Source organism: Miniopterus schreibersii (assembly GCF_964146895.1).
Source record: "Miniopterus schreibersii genome assembly, chromosome: 16".
NCBI classification, from domain to species: domain Eukaryota; kingdom Metazoa; phylum Chordata; class Mammalia; order Chiroptera; family Miniopteridae; genus Miniopterus; species Miniopterus schreibersii.
The window spans coordinates 2782724-2790944 of record NC_138116.1 but is presented as its reverse complement, the minus strand read 5'-3'; positions in this window follow the sequence as shown (position 1 = coordinate 2790944).

Sequence of the window (8221 nt, the reverse complement as noted above, 5' to 3'; positions counted from 1 at the left end):
CACGAAATTCATAATTTTTAATGTGTACAATTTGGCGGGGTTTTTGTGTGCTTTTTTTTTTAAATTCTAGAATATTTCATCACTCCAAGAAGAACCCATGCCTGTTAGCAGATGCCCCAGTGTCTGTCCTGCCCTGGCAACCATTGATCTACTTTCTGTCTCTATGGACTTGTCTGTTCTGGACAAAAATATAAATGGGAGAGATCGCTTTTAAATGTGATTTTTAACTGTACAAATGAAGTTTATGGCAAAGTACATTAAGCCAAGAGGACAAACATATCATGTTTTCCATTGTTGTTTTTAAATCTGCTAGAAACGGTATACTTGGTTTACAAACCTGAGGAAATACAATAAAGCGTGATTTTCAGACTCGCGGGTAAGTGCAGGGAGTCAGGGGCCCCTGGAGTGGCCAGAACCCTTCGAGAGTTCCATGTATGTGGGGCACTGAACTCTTATTCCATGTTCTAGAGTTTAGGTTTTCTTTCTTGAAGTTGAGATAAACTCATTTGGCTTAGTTGATCCTTTGGAAAGATTTGTGATGCTATTTCAGAAATAATTAAATGATTTTATTACCCATTTAATAAGCACATTATTGTTCACGCAGGCGTATGAGCTTTTATCACCATATAACAAAGTAGCCTAAAACTTGGCTGCTTGGAACAACACACAGTTGTCATCTCAGACTTTCCCTGGGTCAGGAATCTGGGTGTCGCCGAGCTGGGCCTGTCACAAGGCTGTGGTCCAGGTGTTGGCTGGGGTTCAATTGGGTGGGGGGTGGACCCACTTGTCCACTCCTGTGGCTGTTGGCGGGAGCTGGGTCCTCACATGCTGTTGGACTAAGCATCTCAGGGCAGTTGGCTGAAGGCCACCATCTGTCCCTTGCTACATGGAGCTATTTGTCCTCAGGGCAGCTTAGGACATGGCAACTGTCTTCACCCAGGAAAGCAAGCATGAAAAGAGGGAGCGCTAGCAAGACAGGAGTCCCAGTCTCATAATTCAATCTCCAAAGTGATCCCCACACTCGAGGGTCAGGACTGCACAAGGGAGTGGGTGCCAGGGTCGGGGCACCTTGGGGCCGTCGTACAAGGGTGCTCATCACGCCAGGCTCACCGGTTCCACATTTAAGCTGAGAACCGGGTCCTGCGCTCCCACGTCACTCACTCCCAGGCCCTTGCTCGTGGGCTCCTAATGGATCTGCAGACTTAGGCTGGCAGCAAGGGGTTGATAGCCTCTGTTAGTGACACTGGACACTTTAATCCAAGGAAGCCATTTGGCTTAAAGGGGGACTCCTTCAATGGGGTCTTTGCTGGATGGTGTTGGGTCTTGGGGACTGTGGCTCCAAGTTGCACTCCAAACACTGGGCATTATCCTGCTTAGGGTTTCAATGTGGACGAAAGGGCCCACACGCCAAACCCGACAAGCCCAGGGAGGCCCGCAGATGGGCCTTCAAACTCAGATGGACAGTAACCACACAGGGCGATCTGAACGTAAAAGTGCCTAACTGAACATGGGTCATGGCAGGTAGTCCTGTCCTAGGCCCGTAGCTTCCTTGACAAAGGTCAGCCTTTACCTTGGAAGTTGTCCCTTGTCTGTGTGCGTCTGAGAGAACACACCTTCACGTGTCGGCATAATCTTCGTTTCCAGCGCCCTGGGAGGCACCGCCTCCCCCCGAGCCAGAGCCGGGACCAGGTAGTTACCTTTCCGCACGTACCGTCTCCATGTGCCGTAAACGTCAAGCACACATGTCTCCACGTTACTCTTCATTTCGGATTCCCTGCTTTGCTTCCTCTCAGCCCTTAATCTACTGCTAGTGGGTTTCACGTGACCCCCCTCCTGTCTCCTTTATTCTAATGTATAAAATAAGCTGCCAAACCGCCGTTCTCTGGAGCATTTTTTCGGTCCTCTGAGGTTGTGCTTCCCAGCAGTTGTCCTCAGTCTGGCTCGCAGTGCGCTCACAAAAATGCGACAGGTTGGACGTTCCTCGCGTCCACGTCGTAATAATCTTCCCCAGCATTGTATTCCCTCGAAAGCTCTAAATTCATGTCTGCATCTGCCAACTGCCGAGCAGACGATCTCCCCGGGACTGGGAAGTCGAAAGGGGAGGGAGAGAGTGGCTGGCTGGCTTTAAGGACTGTGAGCCTGGAACCCTGACCAGTGAAGGTCACAGAGATCGAGCGAAACCGAGGATCCAAGGGGCTGCCCGGGGAACCGAGGACGCCGAGCCCTTCATTTGAGGTTGCATCTCTCGGTTAAACAGAGTAGGAATGGAAAGGGGGGAGCTGAAGAGAAAACCCACAGGCCCCCAGTGGCGTCACTCCTGCTACTCACCTGTGACCCCAAACCTAGATTTAATACCTGACCTAGCTGCTTTCCAACCTCTCCCAGGACCCTAATCAGCCGGCCTGGAACTTTCTGGTCAACACCAATGAGGTCATCTGTCACGTGGGCCGAGCACCGAGGGGCCGGCTGACGCCTTTCCCCCTCCTGTGCGCTTACAAGCAGTTAAATAGACACGGAGCAGACGAACGTTCTCAGTGGGGTTGGGAAGGTCTCCTGCCGTCTCAGTGACACTGTCAGAGGAGGCGCGCAGGGCGGCCGGGCCCACAGCTACCCTGCGTGCTCCACGCTGCGGGAAATGACTTGTTCTGGGCCCAACACTGGCTTGAGACCGAAGGCTGTCGCCTTGGCAGCAGCAGGCCCTTTGACTTAGCGACCATTCTGGCTGGCCTCTCTGGGAAAAAACAACCGTAAAAATATCCTCTGGTGAGGATTTAAAAAAATAAAAGTAAAAAGGAGGGGCTGGCCCCAGCCGGTACGGCTCAGTGGGTTGGGTGTCACCCTGTGCACCCAAAGGTTACAGGTTCGATTCCCAGTCAGGGCACGTGCCCGGGTTGCGGGCTCGACCCCCAGGAGGCGCCGTGCAGGAGGCAGCCGATCGACGTTTCTCTCAGAGGTGTGTCTTTCCCTCCCTCCCTTTCTCTAAAAATCAATAAAAAATTTGTTTTAAAGGAGGAGCTGTTAGATACTTGAGATGCTTTTATGACTGCCTCTGACAGATTGTCCTAAACAAGTACTTTTCTGTCCCTTTTGTTAGAATGTTTACAGAAAATGGAATTCAGGGCACCGGGATGGATTCCCCGCAGGGGAGGGAATGAGCACTGTGTGTGCTGATGGACTCCGTGCTGGGCCATTAAGTGCTGATCTGTGGATGCAGATGTGACTTGTTTTCCCCATCTCCCCCCGCCAGCTCTCGTGTTCAGCCGCAGGCTGGTTCTCCTTCCTCGGACAGGCTTGACCCAGACCTGTAAACATGCAGCAGCTCCTGGGCCAAACCATGAATAACCTGAGGAAACCCGGGCGTCAGCTCTTGACTCATCATGCGTGGATATTGGTAATGAGGGGAGAGGAAGGCTCACCCCCACGGGCTAAGTGGGCAGGACCTGGGCTCTGGCCAGGTGACGTATGAGGGACCTGCCTGCTCACCCTGGCGCAGTGCTGCAACTGCGCTCAGCGGGCCTGCCTCACCCCAACCGCGAGGGGCAGCTCCTGTTCCTGTTACCACGCGAGGACACAAAGGCTGCCTGGCCGGCGTGGCTCAGCGGTTGAGCATCGCCCTGTGAACCAGGAGGTCGCAGTTCAATTTCCGGTCAGGGCACAGGCCCCAGTTGCAGGCTTGATCCCCAGTAGGGGGCTTGCAGGAGGCAACCCATCAATGACTCTCATCATTGATGTTTCTCTCTCCCGCTTTCTTCCTCCATCTGAAATCAATAAAACATTTAAAACAGACAAATGCTCACCCAAGTTAGAGCAAGTTGGCCCTGGCCAGTGTGGCTCAGTTGGAGCTTTGACCAGGGCACCAAAAGGTCACTGGTTCGATTCCCGGTCTAGGGCACATACCCTGGTTGCAGATTTGATCCCAGGTCTGGGTGTGTGGGGGAGACAACAGATCGATGTTTCCCCCCCTCTCCAATCCTCTCTTAAAAAAAAAAAAAATCAATAAGAACATATTTTTTAAAAAAGAGCAAGTTGGCAAAACTGCAGTCAGACCTCAGGCCAGCTCAGGTTTGGGCAGAATCCTCTCCCTGGATCCTTCGTGGGCCAGGCCCTGAGGCTCTCTGTTGCCTGTGCTTCTGAGTGAAAATTCCTCCCCTGCCTCCTGACCTGTGGGGTTTATATAACCTGACTTTGCAGAGCCCTTTCAAGTGGGTTTTACTTGAGCCTCCCAAGTGCTCAGCACAGAAGTTAGGAGAGAGGGATTAGCACCCCCACATATGGCTCAGCTGAGGGCAGAGAAATAGGGACGTGGCAGGGAGGGCAGGGAGGCGCCCGGCCAGCTGGGAACAGTCTTCTCTCCACCGCACGTGGCCTAGTTGCCTCTTGCCATAGCCGTGGCCTAGGTGTTCATTAAACGGTTGGGTTAACTAGAATCTTAGAAGTCATATTCCGAGCACATGGCATATTTTTCCTATGACCTAGTCCAAGAGGACTGAGTTCCTGAGCCCCTGGGAGAAGCTTGGGGAGGCCCTGCTCTTATCAGGACACAGTGAGTAGATCGCCACAGATCTCCACGGTGAGGTTTCATTGAAGGGCCCGCAGACTTTGGGATATTAATCAGCAGAAGAGGAGAGGGGGTTAGGGCGATTCGGAAGCACCCAGGAGGGAGTCCGCTGTTGACAGTGGCCAAGGGCTTCTGGACTAAAGCCCAGGGCTGAGACCAGAGCCGGTCAGATCGGCCCGAAGGTCTGGCATCTGCTGACTCAGCCTCGTTTGTCCCTCTCTCCCGAATTATGCTCTCTGTGCAGATTTTTTTTTTTTATCACTTGTCTCTGTTATTGGAAGCTGCAAGGTGTCCACAGTAAAGCCAATTTAAACCCAGCCGAGCCTGCAAATATTAACACTTAGGCTTGGGAATGGGAAAACTGGCAGAGCCTGGCACAGAAGGGTCTCGTGGCCCTCTCTGCACCCGCGTCACCGGGGAGGGGAAATGACCTGGAGGGGGGCTGCAGAGTGAATTCCATTTCATGCAAAGAAAAATGGGGAGGGTCTCCGCAGAACAGGCATCAGTTTCCTAGGTGTGCGCCCTCAGGGGTCGTTAGTCATTGCAGCTGGTCCTGACATCAGCCACCTGGCTTTGCTGCTTTTCTGGGCATGGAGCTGAAATACAACCGAGCCCTAGATGTTATCTCTGGGGAGGTGACCTTCTGTATCTGGCTGTAAATTGCTGGGCCAGGTTGTTCAGCTCTGTTTCCCCAGCCGTGGGGAGTGTGGGAATTACTGCACTGGTTTTGGAGTCTTGCGGGAAAGAATCCCAGGAACGCAGGAAGCGAGCGCCCGTCCTTCCGCGCCCTGCAGAGGGCGCCCTCTCGACGGTGGATTTGTGGGCATCTGGCGGTAGCTGCCTCCTCTTGGTGCCGCCCACACTGAGGGAGGGCGGGGGTGGAAGACCAACAAAACTGGGGCAGTCAATTCGAATGCGGTTTAAGCTTCAGCTCGGCCCCTCCTCGGCGTGGAGGCATCGCCACTGTCCCGGGGCCCGAGGCCTAGGTGCTGATGTGCCTACTTAGACCCGAGTTCACAGATTGTCCTTTCCTTTCCTTTCCTGAAACGCACTGAGCACTCAGCTGGCGGAAAAGTGAAAACCTTGCCAGGCCTCAGTCTTCTGAGGGTGGTTTTGCCGAGAAACAACGTGCCGTTCCAGCCGGGGATCCACTTAGCTCCTGTTGCCCTCGACCTAAGAACACAGGCCGGAGGCTGGGAAGAGCAGCTGAAACCAATGTATAGATTCACTCTTCACCGGGAGGCCTTTTCCCCGGCGCGGAATCCCTAGAGCGCTCGGTAGGCCGGGAAGGCGTGTATTCTGTCTCAGAGCCATTTAATACTGAGCCCGGGGTCCCCGCTGTCCCCGCTGTCCCCGGGGGGCACGTGGACAAGCGCTGGCCAAGTGGAAATGCCGTCGATCTTTCCCCAGAGTGGGCTTTGCCTCTGGATCTGAGGCGGGTGGGGAAGGGCTGGCGTCGGGATGAGAAAGGTGGTGGGGTCACCGGGCCGCCCCACAGCTGGGGATCCAGCAGACGATCCGATCCGTAGGAGGCCCTGTTCCGGTTCTGGCGCGGGGCCCATTTTCCGGTGCCTCCCACTCAGCATCACTTTACAGGACATTCAAGCCCTGTGACCTTGGGCACAGCTCAGTCTACAGCCAGGCAGCTTACTTACGTCTGAGCCACACGGGACCTTTGAAATCGTCTGGTTCGGTCTCTCCTTTTCTGCAGCTGAAAACGGTCCCGTCGCTGGACCACCCCAGAGGGTCACCCTCTTGGCCCTGGGTCCTGGAAAGAGGCACAGAGGAGGAGGGGGGGGCTAAGGGGTGCACCCCACTGAGTCTGAGCCTGGATATTAGGGCAAGGTGACAGGCTCAGGAGGAGGGGATGCGGGGACGCGGCAGGAAGGCGTGGGAAGCCTGGGGTCCCCCTCTGTGTGCCTTACGCGTGTTTGAGGACGTTTCTGTTCTAAATGAGTGGGCTGGATGACCTCCATGCCCTCGGGTGGACGAGAGGCACCCTTCTTAGGGAGAGGTTGCCTGTCCTTTAGCAGAGGTCGGGGGTGGTGGACAGACCCTCCTCTCTGATACCGGAGGGTGTCGACCCTTCTCACTGATCCCTGTGGCTGCAGCAAGGACCACCAGAGAGAGAGGTCTCTCTGCCCAGTGGGTTACCTTTAGGCACCCCCCCCCCCCCGTGGAGCAGGGCCAGGGCCACCTCCCCCTGCCCAGCCCAGCCCCTGCCATCGCAGGGCCTCAGTGGATTCAGGGGCCAGGCGGCCCCCAGCCTGCTGTACCCGAGCAGGGGGGAGGCATTGCTCCCCACCCCACAGCTGCATCAGCTCTGCACCCCCTAAAACATGTCCCCTTAGTTGCTAAGCTGATTTTCTTGTCTTATCTGCACTGAATGAAGCCTATTTTCGCCCATCACTTGTCTGAGCCGGGGCGGAGCAGGGAACAGAAATGGAAAACGATTTGCTCTCATTGTGTCCACAGGGCTCGCGGTTTCTTTGTGCAGTTGAGTGTCTGGAGCCTGGGCTCTGAAAGCTCGTCTTGAACCCTCAATTCTCGCCTTGAACGCTCTAATTGCTGGACACCAATCTCGACTTGGCGCCCAGCACTTGTTTTTTTGCAGATTTGAATTGGGAGGGGTGCTGGCGGGGGGGAGCACTTGCCTAACTTACGGATGTTTTTAGCAAATCGAGGTTTCGTCTTTTGGGTCGATCCTGTCCCCTCTCATCACTACCTCCCAACCTGTGGCTTCCACCCCTGTGCTGCCCAGTTAGCAACAGGCCCTGCACCGTCCTGACTGTGTCCCCCGAGGACCCAAAATAGGCACCTCCCGGCCCTGTTCGCGGGAAGGAAAGCGCATTTATCCAGAGCCTGTTTGTGCTGGAGGGAGACAGCGACGGGCTCCCTGTAAGCCAGCGTTGCTCAAAGTGGGGTCCCATGAGGCTCCGTGAAAACTGGCCACATGCAGAGACAGACATGGGACTCTGGCCGGAGTCACGTCAGCCAGAGAGGAAAGAGATGTGCTCAGAGGTAAGACAAGGCCTTTCTCCCACAGACAGTGTCATCTGTCCGTGTAGCAGGCTGTGTTCCGTCTGTCCTTGGTTCTGCCCTCACTGCCACCCACCCCCACACTCCCTTTGTCTCCCCTGGTTCCCGTCTTTGGGCGAAAGGTAGAAGGAATTGGGAAACCAGAATTCCGGAGCCAGAGAAGCCGGCATCACATGATGGGTCCCAAGATGAATTCGGGGCTGGGTGCTCAAGCTGAGCCCCACAGGGGATCCCCCTCTATGCTCCCTCCCGTGGCCTGGCCCCACCCCCACCAGAAGAATCTTCAGGAATATTTCCTGTTGGACCCAGTGGGCCCTTCGGCGCCTTGGCGTCTCAAACAAACCTCCTCCTGGTTAATTAAGCTGTTGCCCGGGAGAGGGGCCCACTGCCCTCGCCAGGTAGGAGCTGGCGGCCAGCTCTGCTCTGTCAGAGGGCGGAGGGGAGACTTGGGGGTGCCTTTGACCGGGGGCCATCCAGGGGCTTCAGTACAGTCCTGCCTTGACCAGGTGTGTCCTGAGCCAAATGTGAGGACCGTGGCTGGAGTTGGCCTATTGCCACTGTCCCCTCCTCTTATCACTGAGCTGCAGCCTCAAAGCCAAAGAAACCTCAGGGCCCTGCGAGAGC